Source organism: Orbicella franksi, chromosome 1 (assembly GCF_964199315.1).
Source record: "Orbicella franksi chromosome 1, jaOrbFran1.1, whole genome shotgun sequence".
Classification (NCBI taxonomy): Eukaryota; Metazoa; Cnidaria; class Anthozoa; order Scleractinia; family Merulinidae; genus Orbicella; species Orbicella franksi.
In genome coordinates, this window is record NC_138145.1 from 36,223,591 (window position 1) to 36,240,437 (window position 16,847).

Genomic DNA, 16,847 nt, shown 5'->3' on the forward strand with positions numbered 1-16,847 from the left:
TTTGATTTCTCGTTTTTCCATCCGGCGATACCCAGGTGGCTTTGTGAATATCTCTATGTGGAAACCACGTTCCTGTTATTATCAGTTCATTCATATCACAAAATTCGCAAAGTCTTTCTCCATTGTCGTTCATTCTCCCAATGCCTTGTCTACCCATGATTCTCTCATAACCTCGGTTGTCTTCACCGACCTTTGCATTCATATCACCTGTGATTACCAGCATATCGTGTTCTTTTTTGTTATTCAGCACATCCTGTAGTCTCTCGTAGAATTCGTCCTTTACAGACTCTTCTGCATCCTCTATTGGTGCATATACATGTACAATCGTCATCTTAACATGCTTGGAATAGAACCTGGCTGTAATTATCCTTTCGCTTATTGGTGTCCAATCTATGAGTGATCTTGCTGCGAATCTGGTCATCAGTATTCCTACTCCGCCTCTGTGGTTGTCATCTTCTCTGCCAGAGTATATGATAGTGTCTCCCCCCTCCAGTACTGCTTTTCCTTGTCCTGTCCAATGTGTCTCACTAATTCCCATGATTTCAATACCTCTCTTCTTCATCTCTCTTGATGCCTGTGCTATGTTTCCACTCTGGTATAGCGTTCTCACGTTCCAGTTTCCTATCTTCATGACGTTCTTTGGGTGGACTGGTGATCTCATCTGCCCAAGGGCCTCCGTTTGGCTTTCACCCCCATGCGTCATCGATCCTCTCATGGTGTGAGGAGTGACCACGACGTCCCCCAGATCATTTGAAATTATTCTGCTTCTGGTTTCGGTAATAATATGTTTTTTACAGGAGCGGGTTATCAGCCCGCAGCCCAACCCCCAACCTGGAGGACCAGGGAGCCTCTTCGTCTGACCCCTACCCTTTGACCTGTTCGGCATGGGTGACCCTACCAGGTGTACATGGCACCCGCCGACATAGCTCTAGGGGTCGCTGGGGCACGCAAACCACTCCACCACGATCAGGTGATGACTCCATGGAGTGGATTCAATGTATAGTAAGGAATATAGAAAATAATGAAGCCCCCACCTTTGGCTGATAACCCCTATACGTACCTTGACCTCGATTATTCTGGATACATGTATCACAAAAACCTTATCCAATAATTGTTTATAATTGGAGATAATCACCATATGCAACATGATGGTCAGAAAATCATTTACTGCATTTTGTTCTCAATGGCTGGCTATGCTTATTTTTGGTTTTTTGGTTCTTAAGTCACACAAACTCACTTAAGGGTGCTAATTGTCATATTTTTTCTTTTTAACAAAAGAAAGATGGTGACCTACAGTGTCTCCTAACAAAGAACATGATCAAAGCATGCAAGTCAGTCATATTTTCAACAGTGAGGTCTCTTATGAAAATAGAGCCTCTTGATCCTCAGTTCGGCATCACAGGATATTTTGTTGGTCTAGCTCCTATGCTAATTTGGGCAATCAGAGAAGCTATAGACTACATAATTCAGCAAACCCCTCTATGATTTTTAACCTCAAGTTGGATGGGAGGCCTTTTCCAGGTAATGTCAAATGTTATATAATTATAGTCTATTGGTGCTGTTGAGACCACTACTACAGTAGCTATAATTATTTTCTGCTTCGTTGTTGTTTTTTTATTATTGGTGTAGATAGTGTTATGTTTTTATTACTGTTATGGCTTACGCATCATAATTTTGATGATCACTTCTACTAAATCAATTAACTGTCTACTGTGTGTAGTACTGTGTTAACTATTCTTAGTTAACAGAATTGTTTATGATGCGATCTTTTTTGGCCAATTTAGTTTTAAGATCATGCTATTTAGTGTACAAATCATTAACAATTGAAATGATTTGGTGAAAGATAGAATAAGTAGGATAATATTTAAAACCTAAGACAGCAAATACATGTGTGTTCATGATCAACGCTAGTTAGATATTTCATTATTTTCTGAATTCCTCGTTGATGTGAATTCTTTAATTAACATAAACTTTGTAATACAACCATTTCTGAGCTTAAAATTTACCATCTTTATTCACTACATAACAGTTTCTGTTATGTAGGTGTTGTCAATGACTCAGCCTTTTGATTACATTAACAGGTAAAGATCAAGTCTCTGTGGGAGTAGTTGCAGTGAATTTCAATCACTCATGTCCAGAGAGTTCTGATTCAGTTTATCCATCAGCAATTGGAAACTGCAAAGAGAACAGGTAACATATTTTAAAGCGGTCATTAAATGTAGGGGGATTGGGGGGACCATCTTAAAGTTGCTTGTTATACCACTATTTAATGATCATATTTCTCCAGGGAAGAAATACCAAAGCTTATCAGACGGTTGAATCATGAAAAAAACATCATTAAAGAAAGAGGTTTATCTGTAGATGGCACCTGCTACAAGATCAAGTTTGTTGGTAAGTGTGTTTTTTTTTTGGGGGGGGGGGGGGGGGGAGAAGTTGAGTTGATGTTGCAATAAAAATAAATGAGTGGGCTACAGGATAGACCTGAAAAATGATCCGTATTCCTTGTCATCAGCACCCAAAAGTCTAATGCAAATTGTAATTTTGTGGCCTTTCCAAGGTGTCATTCATATTTAAGTTATTCAATTGAACTTTCCCTCTTATGCCATGAACTGCACTGTACTATCTATGTATATGTTAAAGAAAAGTTTGCCTTTCATCCGAAAGTCAAAGGCAACTAGGGTTTGCTGTAAATATGCATTGAAGAAACTAGTTTATTTTTGACAGTTACATCCTTATTTGATAGTTGTTAATTCTTCAATAAATGGCATGATTGTGCTATATTTGCTAACCTCAAATTTATGTTTATTTTAGTGACACTGGATTACAAGTCTCTGTTGCTCCTTATACGGAGGATATTGGAAGATCAGGGGGAAGGAGATGATGATCATTGGGAGCCACTGGGAGGCAAAGGGTTTGAGGTTGGATTCTGTGTGTTTTGCACAGCCTTGAGGGTAAGCAATAATCGCTTTCTTGGTATATACAGATAGTGATAATAATGTTGTTGAAGGTTAAATATAGCTTTTGGATTACAGTAAACAGTTCTCCAAATCATATAATTATTAATTAGGTTCTGAGGCAAATCCCTGTTTCTTGAGCACTCCATTGTTTTTAACTTCCTGATTTTATTGAGTAGCACTTTTTTGCTCCCATTGCAAAAAAGTTAGAAGACATTTAGTAGCTAGATTTACCCTATAGTTTATGAAGCCTCCAATCTTTCAAACTAATTTCTTTCCCTCTAGGTGGTCCACAAATAGGAATATGATTATTGCTTAGCATAAAAATATTTTTCCTGAAATTTGAACAACAGGGAATGGGATCAAGAATACTGTAGGGAGTAAAGTTGTTGTCAAGCTACACTTAATTGAAAACATTTCTGTGATTGCATGCTGTTAAATAGTTCCCTCTGTCATATAGATCTACATACAGTGTATGTGTATGTAACCCCCCAAAATAGATTTTAATTATCTATTTGTAACAAAATTTATTGCTCTTTTTGATTTTCAGGCTTGCAAAGAACATTTGCCTGGCAGGTTTGATGCTGCTTGTCTCACTTGTCTGCAATCAAAAGCCAATATTGGAAAGTAAGTAAGATTGTTGAAAAATAGAATGATTTGATTATTGTTCAATAAACAGTGGTAAACAGTTTAGTGGCATAAGAGTACATGTAAGTCATGTGGAAATGGATGATTGTGTCGTTTCTTCACACTGAACAGGTGGCACTTGCTCCATATGTTTGAGTAAACAAAACACACTCTACTTGTATTAGCCATCCAAGCTTTCTTTTGATTTTCAGACAACTTTGAAATTTTAACACACTGGAAATGCCTTAAGTAGTGTAGATCTTGAGTATTTTGACCAGGTGTATTGACTTCATGAATAACCTGAGTCCTGGTAATAATTATTTTGTAATTAAAAAGATAAATTATAGTTTTGTAGATGGACTGGACTAAGGGATGATCTGGAGTTCTTGCTCGATGAAGAGTTGTGCAATATACAGCTCTGCTCCCTTCATCAGGAGATGCGAAACACTGAGCAACTACTTGGTTCTTTGGGTCTATTTGCCTATCACATTGGAACCCTTAAAGCGTGCAATGAAGCTTTGGCAATATATGGCCCTGAAAACACTCGGTGTTATGAACGAATCCAGGTGAAGTTGCGCACTGGCCAACAGACCGCAGTCATCAAGAGTAACATTCATGTCAGCTCTATGTCTGGTCAGTGAATAGTAATTTAACGTGAAATTTTTATTTACTATAGTCCCATGCTTGAATTAAACAACTGGATATTAGGAAATAACTAAAGGTGAAGCATAAGTTCAATGCCTGTACCTGGTGTCTGGTATTTCTTTTAGAAGGATGTGGAAGAACAGACATCATGCTCTCCAGAAACATTCACCATTTTTAGTCACTTATCAGAGAAACAAATTTTTTTAAAGCTTAGAAGATTTTTTCCACTTGCTTTCAGCTGCATGCTTTGAACAGATTTTATAAATAAATACAATTTTTAGTTAAACTGCTGTGAAGGTGCTGTCTGCAAAACATAATTTGAATATATACTCAAGAGTGCTTAAAATTAGCAGTCATCTTAGGTTATAAGTTAATCAATGTATTTGTAAATTTATAGGCCCTACAGAAAGAGCAGTTCTGGCTAATTGTGACAACATCGTTGAACAATCTTTGCCTTTGGAAAAAATCCAGCAACACTATAGAGAAATTCCTGACAGTTGTAGACAGGTTGTCCTAGGTTATGTAACTCATTATGAGGAAGTCCAACAGGTAAGCTATCTTTTGACTAACATTTTTTTGCTATTACTACCAAAATGGATTACTCCACTAACAAGGTTCATAGGGTCATGACAAACCTGAAATTATAATTACATTTTCCAGGCCTGAAAAGTCATGAAATAGAAGTGTGGGTCATTGAAAGTCATTGAAAAGCAATATATTTTCGAGAATAAAAAAAGGACAAACAGATCAAAAGTTGAAAAAATAACAGACGGGTCGGAAAACTGGTTGTAGTCCCAGTAAAAAATAAACACTAGCTAGCATGCATTCTATGTGTCATAATGTGGGAAAACACCGGGCTCGAAAGAAGTGCTGCACGGTTGTCTGGGACAAGTAAATTTGTACATGTTTCACATGAACTCCCATAGCGTGATAAATAATGTAATTGTTTCTTACCGTGATTAACATTTTAGTACATTGAAGTCCACACACTCAGATAGTATTAATTAGCTTTTTTACACTAGGTGTTTCTGAATGTTTCAGATTAGCTGATCAATGATCAGTGAAGGTATCATGAATACTTTCTCTGCAAGCTATTAAATATCTGCCATACCCTATGCTGCTTACTAATATTTGTTGTCTTGAACAAATCCCTGTAGTATCTGAAGACAATTTTAGACAGTGGCACATTTACAAGAGACTTTAGGTCAAGACAGGAGGGTGTTTCCCTGAGAGAGGCAAAAGGTTAGGTAGAGCACAGTGAAAAGTATTTACAGCATGTTATATATATTGAGCATTCTATAAAGCAGCTTAATGTTGTGACGATAGGTTTTTCCTGCAACACTGTAAATTTCGGACTGAACGGACACTTGAACTGACAACTGGGGGAATCTAACTCTGGAGAGCACTGCTTGGCTGCGGGAACGGAAATTCGTCACGATTTCCTGGTACACGAGGATCTACTTCAATGGTCTTCACTACGGACGTCAAGGAAGAGACATAACTTGGTCCAACAGTAGTTTATTCTGCACTCTAACGTCGAGGGTGAAACTGACATACTCGGCGGAGTAGCCGCTGTAAAATTCGTAACGATGTAATCGATGTAATCGATGTAATCGATGTAATCGAAAATGCTTTACAAACGTACTTGCTTATATATCATCCTTTACACGTCAAGTGTTTACAATATGCAAATGTAACTTCAAGTATACAATACGAGCGGAAAGTACATAATTAAGATAGCGAATTCTAATCAACACCACGAGGCTTCCAAAATTAAAAAATAGAGTGCTAGGATTAAAATTACACAGGCTGAGATTAAGATAGAACAAACCTAGGAAATTAAAAGTGAGATACTTAAATTTTAAATTCTGAATTGGTGTTACCGACAGCAAGGAAAAATTATCCTATGAATAGAAAGCACTAAAACACCATTAGTGAAAAGTAGTTCAGCTGGCTAACCTCCGAGAAAACTAATAAAACTTCATTAGAGAAAAGTAGTTCAGCTGGCTAGTTTCTGGGGGAACGGAAAGTAGATTGTAATAATAAAAGAAACTCAAATGACCCGATAACGAACTACTTGTCTTCTAAATGAAAGTTAGTGAAACAGCGTTGCACACGCTAAGGTGTACAAAGAATCGGCAAAGTACAAAGAAGAACAAAACTTAAGATTTCCAGTAGTTAGCTGAAAAGAGGCTACTGTTGGCTTTTCTACATTTTCCAAATAATAAAGAAATGTCTGTGGAACGGCGAATTTTCTCATAACAATGTAGATTGAAATTTAATAGCTGAAAGAAAGGGGAAATAATTTATGGTAAAACGAAACACAGACAAGTTAAAGAAATTAACTCTGAAGAACTTTAATTGGACTTCTTACTGTTTTTCTTTGACTAATGCTTTGTCACTTGATTCAGATGTTATAAGCAGACTTGAGACTAATGGCTTGTTTGTTTGGTGGAGTGATTATTATTGGTAGACATTTAAAAATAATAGATTGCATTAATCATATAGCTAGTAAACTCTTCATCTGTCCTGATTTTATTTGAATTCATAAATTGTTATAATTTTGTATACTGGTTGTACATGTATGCTCAGCTTTGTATTTAATGTTTTTAGATCTCAAGAAGTTCCTAGATGAATCCTATGACAAAACAGTTAAAAGGCAGGTTGAGATTGAACAGAGGTTTCTGCAAAGTGAGCAGAGTGTATCTTGTTTGAAGCCTCCCAGAAAGAAGAAGAAATTGAATGCCCCAAAGCAAGAAGATGCAACTCTTGAATTGTATGACAGGACTGACAGCACAATTACAGCTGGATCATTTTAAACAGGTTGGTACATGTGTTTAGTTGTTCAGTTGCCTTTCTTGGTTAGCTGACTGGCTTACCTTGTTACCCTCAGTTTTCATCTGACTCCCTCTGAGTGATTCTAATTCAGAGAGACATTCAGCCTTAGGTCCTGTTAATAAGCTCTTTCTTAAGACATTATTTATTGTTAACGTTGGGGCAGTGTTGTTAATTAATGGTCAAGTATAATTTGTGTATAGTTACTGTCCGAAATGAGCTATACACACATAAGACATTCTGAGCTCAATAATTATTAAACTAAGGGTTGTGATCACAATGTTAATCTAACTATAATACTTGTTAGTCTTCCACTGTGATCTCCATTAAAATAGTCAGTTTTAAAATAGTTACACAATCATCTGGTTTTTGATATCTTAGTGCTATTCCTATGGAGTTGTTTTTTATTAGTTATAACTTTTATTTGCATTTTCAAGGTGTTTCTAGATTGGAATGACTTAAGTCTTGTTATTCGAAGCAAAGTGTTTGAGAAGGATGAAATGGAGCCAATAGATATACATGATGTTAAGGTATTAATAATTATTACATAGTAGCTGTGAATATGGTTTATGTTAGATTGCATTTGCACATCTACATGTAACTATTAATACCTACTAGCCATTTTTACTTTTACACAATGATTTCTTAATATTTCAGTGTCATTCAATATATAGGCATTAATTCTGGTAGTGAATTATAAGTTGTTTTTAACATAAAGCATGTTCTTCTTTGTTGCCTCTATTACTAAACCAATATTTTTTTTGTCATGTAGTGCAAGTTGTGGGGTTTGCTTCTGCGTCACCTGTTTGGAATGACACTTGGAATGGGAGACTATTCTCACCTCACTGTGGAACACAGTGCAATGTTGCTCCGAGAACATGGCTCTTGCTGTAAATTTTCGAATCAAGGATTTGAGGCAAAACACAAAGACGATAGACGTACTTACTCTCGGGCCACCAATCATGATTCCTCAGGAGAAGGCCAGTCAAGTGAGTCACAATTTAACAATTATTGTTTCTGCCAGACTTTGACAACCATGATCAAAGATGAGCTTCACGATTTTTCGTTAACTCGGTTAACTGTAATTGATTCATCTATAACGCATGAACACGATCTTCAAAGGACTAGGTTTTTATTACACGTCAAACAAAATTTGCAGTATGCTAAATGAGGAAATAAATTCCCTGTCTGATGCCATGATGATGGATACTGTTTCTTCTCAGTTTAGCCTGACTCAACCTGGATAATAATTTTTTGACATTGGTAACTTGTACACTGTGTTAAAAGTGTTTGTTTGTTTCTTTTAGTCCATCAAACTTTGACGCACTCCTCTGCAGAAAAACTCCTTTGGATAAGGCTCCAATTTGTTCAAGCTCTTCAGTGCCTAGCAACAGGTAAAACACTTTTTATAATTTGTAAAATTGCGAAAAAAATCGGTAGGTATATGTGTACATCTGCAGCATTTCACTAGTGAAAGACCAAATGCTCCTGAAGCCCATTGTAACTTGAAGTTAAAAAAATACCTGCAAGTAAAACCACAATATTAACAGAAAAAAAGGTAGAAATCTTTGCTTAAACATTCATTTCTCTCTTATCTAGGAAAGAAATTTTCATTTCGCGGCTGCGGATGGAGTAAGCGGACATTCTGCTGGTCTCAGGAGGATGAGGTTTGGATCGATGTTATTGTTGATCTTTTTGTAAAGCTCTTTGGCGAAGATTACCTAAACTACACCTACAATAAAGACCATGGGACACAAGTGACAGAAGTGTCAGATCCCAGGAGGAGCTTTACCTATGATCATGACAAGTGGGAGGAATCGTTTGAGACAGTCTGCCAAGAGAGAGCTGTAAGTTTGCAAGCAAGAAGATCAGCAAGTTTATTAAAACAGCTTGCTCATACCACGGTTAAACAGCCTGAAGCAGAGTCAAATGATCTCGATGGCGTTGCCCCACTTCACTCTGAGCCACTACCTTGTGTCTCGAACAGTGACGAACTGAAGACAGCAGATGTTCCAGTCCTCCATTATAGTGATGCTGTTGTAGAAGCCTCCTCTCTGCCTGGTACAGAAACAAGGCATAGTTCAAATGATGTAGAAGAGGTGGCCAGAAGTGAAATGTGCTCCCCAGTTGCCCCACTAGTACCAAGATGCAGGAAGAAGCTAGCAATAAAGCATGGGTTACCTTTAAGTATCTCTGCCCTATTCCAGATTTCAGCAACTGGGATATTTCAAGGCCCAGAATCTGCCTTTATGGATAATTTGATGGATGGTTCAGTAGCGTTTGAAGGTAGCAAAGTAATTGATTCAAGGGATCTTGTTGCTTTGAGAGGCGGTAAGCCCATATCAGAGGAAAACTACCTGACAAACTTTGTCATTGAAAGTTATCTTGATCTGATTGCCAAACAAGGTGCACTCCAAGGATCAAAAGTAGAATGTATTGGTTGGGAATGTTTTGAGAAAGCAGTGGGGAGACAGCCAGCTAAAGATGTCCTTACACGTAATGCACCCCTGTTGCAGCAAGATATTGTCCTTGTGCCCTGCAATTCTGAGAATAGCCGACACTGGTTCCTGCTTGCTTTATTGCCTAAACAATTCCAAATTCTGGTGCTGGATAGCACGGTAGGAAGCTTTATCAAGCCAACAGCCAAAAAAGCCATCACAAAGATGTGGATGTTACTCAATGAGTTGGATGCTACCATTGATGCCAGTCACTGGAAATTCATTGCAAACAAGCCCGCTGACATTCCTCAACAGCAGAATGACTTTGACTGTGGAGTCTATGTTTGCATGTACGCTAGATGTCTGGCACTGCAGCACCTCATGCCTGACCATATACCCAGTGGTAGAAAAATTATGATTCTAGAGCTGCACCAAGGACAACTCCATCCCTATCTCCAGTGAAGATGTTTTAGCTTGTGAATGAACAGATTTATGAACAACACTGAATTTCTTAACTAAACATTTATTTCTTTTCCAAAGTTATTATGTAAATTATGGACTTCTATTAAGCCTCTCAGTAGTGTCAGAAAAATTTCTGACCTATCTGTTAGTGAGGCATTTGTTTGCCTAATTGAACATGTAGTGAAAATCTAATTATTAATCTGCTGTTTCCTTGGGTAAATTTTACCTGGCACTGTAGATCCACTGCGGCATTTACTTGCCTGTGGTTAATTATAATAATTGTTTTTACAAATGTAAATAAGACGTTCAAATAACAATCAGTGAAAATCTAATCATTAATCTGCTGTTTCCTTGGGTAAATTTTACCTGGCACAGTAGACCCACTGGGGCATTTACTTGCCTGTGGTTAAATCTAATTTTTTCACAAATGTAAATAAGACTTTCATATAACAGTCAGTGAGAATCTAATCATTAATCTGCTGTTTCCTTGGGTAAACTTTACCTGGCACAGTAACCCACTGGGGCATTTACTTGCCTGTGGTTAAATCTAATTTTTTCACAAATGTAAATAAGACTTTCAAATAACAGTCAGTGAGAATCTAATCATTAATCTGCTGTTTCCTTAGGTAAATTTTACCTGGCACAGTAGATCCACTGGGGCATTCACTTGCCTGTGGTTAATTCTAATAATTGTTTTTACAAATCTAAATAAGACTTTCAAATAACAATCAGTGAAAATTTAATCATTAATCTGCTGTTCCCTTGGGTAAATTTTACCTGGCACGGTAGATCCACTGGGGCATTCACTTGCCTGTGGTTAATGTTAATAACTGTTTTTACAAATGTAAATAAGACTTTCAAATAACAATCAATGAGAATGTAACATCAATCTGCTGTTCCCTTGGGTAAATTTTACCTGGCATAGTAGACCACTGGGGCATTCACTTGCCTGTGGTTAAATCTAATAACTGTTTTTACAAATGTAAATAAGACTTTCAAATAACAATAATCGAGAATCTAATTATTAATCTGCTGTAGTATTTATTCGCATTTATCTACCGCTGGCTAAAAGAGTATTAACAAAATGATGTTTTCTGAAGAGAAAAATTAAACAGCCAGAAGTGCATGTACTGTACATGCAATTTATCTGTTGCTTTTGATTCTTATTATTTATTTACATTTTCTACAAATGAACTATTTGAAATCGTCAATTTTGATTGTAAATGTTGCTATATTTAAGATAAGTTATCAGCAACAAATGTTCTTTTAAGGATTGTCAATTTGTAAACATGACTTTCGCCACGTACAAGCGGAGAGCAAGTTTTCCTCTTTGCTGGTTGGTATAAATGTCTGGCCACCAAATTACCTCGAATTCACGGGTTGCTCTTCCCTCGCCATAGCCGACCACCAACGATGCCCTGCATGTCGGTTGCTGGCTCTGTTGGCGAGTAAGCCCTGACGCATTTGCTTTTGCTTGGGCGATAGCGGACATACCAGTGAGTCGAACTGGATTGCAGTCGTCAACTTCCTCCTCTCCCCTGAAAGAGTTATTGGTGGTCAAGGGCGTGGAGCTGTCATTTAAGACTGTTTTTACCTCCTCCTGCACGAAGCACTTCCATGAAAATTGGCGGGTCTTTTTTTTCCAAACAGGTGGTCTCCAGTGGGAGCGTTCATCTATTTTGTTCAGAAATGCGCTTTTCAAACGCTTTAACATCAGGCACAAAAATTGAACGGGACAGTCGAATCGCTCAATTCTCGCCCACTTTCCTGCAAGGAAACGTGAATAGAGTTATGTCACTAAGACCGAGCAATACGTACTCAAAAAATATTATTGCTTCCTTTGGGCATAGGTAAGTCTGTTCCGCCTTTATAGACTCCATGACGAATAAACACGCTTCTCGCGCGAATGTCACCTTACGCGAGGAAACTCGGCATGAGTAACAGCACATTGTTACATGTATTTGAGCTATTTTAAGTCTCACTTTAATGCCAGATTCACACATTACAAATAGGAAATTACTTCACCAGACTATTGGATGCTTGACTCAAAAATCGAACTAGTTATTTCTCTTACCTGATACTTTGGGGTGCCGAGCCGAGTTAATGCTTTCTGCCACTCCGCTTGACCACACTTTGTACTCGCGCTGATGAGTTGAGCTTGGGGTTCCACGATAAGGATCTGGAACTGCAATTATTTCCTGCCCATCGTAAAATGGTAGCTGTTTTACTGAATTAGCGTTGCGGTGCTTCGATCGTCTGTGTTTAAGCAAGGCTGTTGTCGAATTGAATTTCAAATCGCAATAGTCGCAGTTTGTTCTGAATGGAGCCATTTTGCAGTTTGAAGTGAGTTCGTGATTGATCTTGCGTTGAGATTATCACACCTAGGAACCAACCAATCACAGCCATAGATCAGGTTGTTAAAGGAAGTGTTGTTAGCATTGTAATAGTGACGTTTTTTTAAACCTCCACTCACAATCAGTGTGCTCTAAGTATTTATAATCAGTAGATAGGTAGAACGTATTCGAAAGAGATATGTATCCTGACGAGCAAGACAGAAATAGAAGGCTTTATTTCAAAAACCTCCGCAAAGAACAGAAGAAACGTCGAAAAGAGAGGAAGAAAGAAGAATTACGGAGAAGTCAAGAAGAGAGAAGAAAAGGGCAGTTTGAAGCTTTGGTGCAAAATGTCAGGCAAAGAGTTGTAGCGGGCGAAGATCTGAAAGAAGGAGAAACCGACGAATTCGCAGAGCTTTTTGCGAACGATATCTATCTAGCCATCCACTGTCCATTCCCTAATGTGCCAGTTAGCGGGGGTGGAAATTGCACGGCGACGACCAAAGAACAGGCCGAGAGGATGGACATGGAACGAAGGGAAGCGGTTAGCCAAAGTAGGTCGGTGGTTCGACAGCACGCAAGTTCGACACCAAAATTGGAGAGGGAGAGACACCAGCTCACCGAGATTGACCCAAAGAACATTGTTTTACTGGGAAAAACAATCGGAAAGGGAACATCCGGTACTTGCCAACTCGCCGACTACAGAAGCATGACCGTTGTTCTCAAACAATTCACGGAAATTAGTGGTAAGGAGCGTTCATTCGAACGACAGAAAAAAGAACGAAGCGGGGGTGATCTCCAGGCTAGGAGATCACTGTGGCTTACCACTTCTTTTCGGCGTCCAAACACAGGCGGCACCATGCAGTATTGTACTGAAGTTCTTTGGCCACAAAGATACGAGTGTTACAATTTACCGAGCTGCATGTAAAAAGAAGTTCCTCAGCAATGATCAGTGGAAGCTGGTTGTGAAACACGTCGGCGAGGCTCTTCAACACGTACACACCAAAGGCTACCTTCATAACGACTTGAAGGCGAATAATGTAGTTCTTGAGGACAAGTCTCGCCATTTCAATCCCGTGATCATTGACTTCAGGAAGAGCACTAAAATTGACGCGCCAGTGAAGAAGAAGTCAATGACAAAAGCCGAACAAAAAATCTACCGGCAATCCTTTCCTCACATCGCACCAGAAATTATCAACGGAACCAGGACACAAACTATTGCCAGCGATGTGTACTCATTCGCCAAGTTGGTTCAATTTCTTTGCGACAAAGAAGCCTTAAATTTGGGCGCAGAACCTGAAATCGTGAAAAACCTCGCACTTTCGGAGGATCCAGAGGTCAGACCACAACTTAGCGCGCTCTTAAACTAAGACTGAACCACCGTATACTGAAAAGACTGTACAGTAAGTAAATATTTTAGTTTGTAAGAAGACATCAATTTTAGCGTTGCTGGAATTATTGTGATTTACTCTACCCGACATTTGTCCATATTTAAATCGGAAAGAGTATTTATCGCATTGTTACTGTTATGAAGAAGAGTTCTGGTTATTGAAATTTTTTATAAAAGAACAATTTAAATCCAGGAAGACCATGAAGTATTTTTTTAATTGCATGGGCGGCCCGAAATTTTGTGTTGTGTCACTAGAGCGTGGAAAGAGTCGCACATACCAATGCATGTATTCACAAGGGACGCGGCAAGTTCGCACTTTGTCATGAAAAAAATTGAAAACATTGCCGATCCTTCGCCTGCGTTCTTAATTGACTTTGGTGATTTCAACTCTAACTTGTATTTAGGAATTTATAGATCTCATAGATTACCATGATCATAGATTACAATAAGGTATTTTAAATTGCGTAGGCGGCCCGAAGTTTTTGTGTCACTAGAGCGGGAAAATAGCATTCACAAGGAACTCGGCACGTCCGCACTTTGCCCTGAAAAAAGTGAAAACGTCGATCCGTTAACTGTAGACTTAATTCTAATTTTTTAGAGTTTTACTTAGCCAGACTTCAATTTGGCTTTTGTGGTTTCCACTTATGAAGTCTTTTATAGGAATTTAGCTGTCTAAAATAATTGCAATCGTTTTTGCCTGAGTCTAATAAAGGTAGTTGTATATAGCTTGGCTTTGAGTCTCACTTTGTTTGAAGCTACACATGGCAACAAATTATCCGACATACAGTACGTTTACCAGTAAAATCTTCACGGGGAATTTGTTTTTGTGATGATCTATGACTCATGAATTTTCCGGCTGAAAGCGCGAAAATGCGCCCCGTCTGAAATGAATCTGTCATTATCTACTTAATAACGCGGCATTAACGTCGGGTTTATGCCGACTTTAACACCTTTCTCCGGCGTAATGGATTTGATCTGGTTCTTCAAGGGTTTATGTTACCTAAAACGCCCCGCTGTTTTGGTAATTTTTTTTAATCCAAACAGCGGGTGTCTGGATTCCTAAGAAGGGTTAAGCTCCTCATGTCCGCGTCGACGGTTTTTGCTGTGTGCCAAGATTCTAGTGTTTTTCGAACGCGGTAATTGCCTTTGTCAATGACACAAGCATTGTCGAAATCAAAACACTAGAATCTTGGCACACAGCAAAAACCGTCGACGCGGATAACAACTCAAAACCGTTGCCTAGGCAATATTCTATTTTATTGTAATCAGGCCTCATTTACAATTTTATCTTCTAGCTTTTTTCACGCTTGTTTTTATTCTCAATTTTTCGCACCCCATTCGTATATATTTTCGCTTGCGCGCCACATTTTTCATTCGTTAAAGGCTATAGACTGATAGCCGAAAGCTTATGTTTTTAATATATTTTTAACCAGAGAACGTTTTTATTCCAATAGTACAAAAAGTGTCATCTAAATAGAGGTTCATTTATGCCTGTCCATACATGGCGAATGGAAAAAAAAATTATAAAAATTATTCATTACCTTTGGGTGTGAGTTGTTCAAATATCAGCAGTAGTGCTCAATTAAAAATTTGTCGTAAAAACCTGATTGCAATTCAGATCTGTATGCTTAAAGGAAAACCCAGTGCAAATCTATATCAGATTTGAAAACCCAGTGCAAATCAGCCTCCATTTTGGAGATCCAGGAAAGATAACACGAGAATTGTGTTAAAAAAAAAAATGAAATATTTTATGAAGTTAAATTTCTGACAACGCTTAAATAACTACTAAAAGATGATATTTTAGTATCCCAGGTTAGCTTTTTTTAGCCACGCTTATTATTTCGGCTTGCTAGCGCTCGTAAAATGTGTAATTTTGGAGTCGAGTTTTGTTCCTGTCGGGGCAAAATACGTAAGGTCGCAGTCGACAAGAAAATAAACATAGGCACGCAAGGCCTGCGAGAGTTGTTATTATTATATAATTATAATTATTATTATTATTATTATTGTTATTATTATTAGTATTATCATTTTTTTTGTGAAGTCTCGGAGATAGGAACATTCATGGAGCTGTTTACAGTAATGATTTGGTTAATTTGACAAGTTTTTTTCGGTTGCGATGTACAGCAAGAAAGAAATTGGGAATTTATGATGTACATACGATGTTACATCGGTAATGGTAAGATAGATAAATAGTGAGCCATAAAATGTTTGACTGAACAAACTACAGTAATCTGACGCGTCTCCAGATTAATGTAGATACTATCCTATGTTTTTTTTTTTAGATTCGTTCTTTGATAAAACGCACACTGTGATTGGTGTGACACGTGCACATGCATAACTCCCTCACTCACCGATCACATAGCCCTTCCAACCTCCAAGGAGAATTTTTGCTCAAAAATACTCAAGTTAAGAGACCTTTTCGCATTTTATACGAGTCGTAAGTTTACCTTTTTTACACGACACAACACAACAACACTACTTCACCGAAAATAGAAAGAAAGAGAGAAAAAAAAAAACTCTCTGACACATTGAAAGTCTGATTTAATTAAATTGCACTTTAACTTGGTGCCACGCAGTCTTCAAAGAACTTTTGAGCAGTTTTGATACTTTTACCTTTAAAAATATCGGACAGAAAAGAATGTCATAAAATGGCCATCAAAAGAATGTCAAATCACCCTTTGTAACTAAAAAATAATATCTCGTTATATTTGCATGCAACAAGAACAAAACAATCATCACCTGCACTTACTATTCTAAACGTTAGAACTGTTTCAAATCTAAATAGTCTCGTCTCCTCTAAAATGTTTTCCAAGAACTAGAAACGACAATTCGTGACCTCTAATTGAATTTACTCCTTGTGAAAAACAAAAGTATCAAGTTACCTCTGTAACTAAAAATAAAAAATATCTCGTTGCATTTGTGTACTAGGAGAATAAATATGGCAGTTCTAAACTGTGTCGGGATCAAATCTTCTCACATACCATTCACCTTTGCAACAGAAAATTTGATTGGCTGTTTATAGTAGATCCAATCTGACTGGTGTGACATACATACATCTCTCACTCACTCACTCCCTCATCCATTGACCCGTCCATAACATACCCGTCGCGCCGACTAAGAGGTATTTTTTTTGCAAAAAAATAACTCAAAAATCCAAACGATT

At 37.9% G+C, this 16,847-nt stretch overlaps 2 protein-coding genes, 1 long non-coding RNA gene and 2 pseudogenes across 4 annotated transcripts in view; 3 read left to right on the forward strand and 2 right to left on the reverse strand.

Moving 5' to 3' along the window:
• The window catches only part of LOC145479914 (MAM and LDL-receptor class A domain-containing protein 1-like), a 266,467-nt gene that overhangs the window by 76,587 nt on the left and 173,033 nt on the right, over positions 1-16,847 (reverse strand). The window lies entirely within an intron of this gene.
• Positions 1-16,847, reverse strand: part of LOC145480379 (uncharacterized) — a 79,363-nt gene that overhangs the window by 54,030 nt on the left and 8,486 nt on the right. The window lies entirely within an intron of this gene.
• LOC145480881 (uncharacterized) overlaps positions 1-16,847 on the forward strand; it is a 124,881-nt gene that overhangs the window by 40,525 nt on the left and 67,509 nt on the right. The window lies entirely within an intron of this gene.
• LOC145460917 (uncharacterized) lies at positions 1,098-10,186 on the forward strand (annotated as a pseudogene). Its single transcript, XR_014040080.1, has 13 exons — positions 1,098-1,521; positions 2,082-2,190; positions 2,288-2,391; positions 2,812-2,951; positions 3,505-3,581; positions 3,937-4,214; positions 4,624-4,775; positions 5,384-5,468; positions 6,840-7,049; positions 7,499-7,591; positions 7,834-8,050; positions 8,369-8,455; positions 8,661-10,186. The product of XR_014040080.1 is annotated as an uncharacterized LOC145460917 (transcript).
• LOC145484338 (sperm motility kinase 3A-like) lies at positions 12,277-14,149 on the forward strand (annotated as a pseudogene).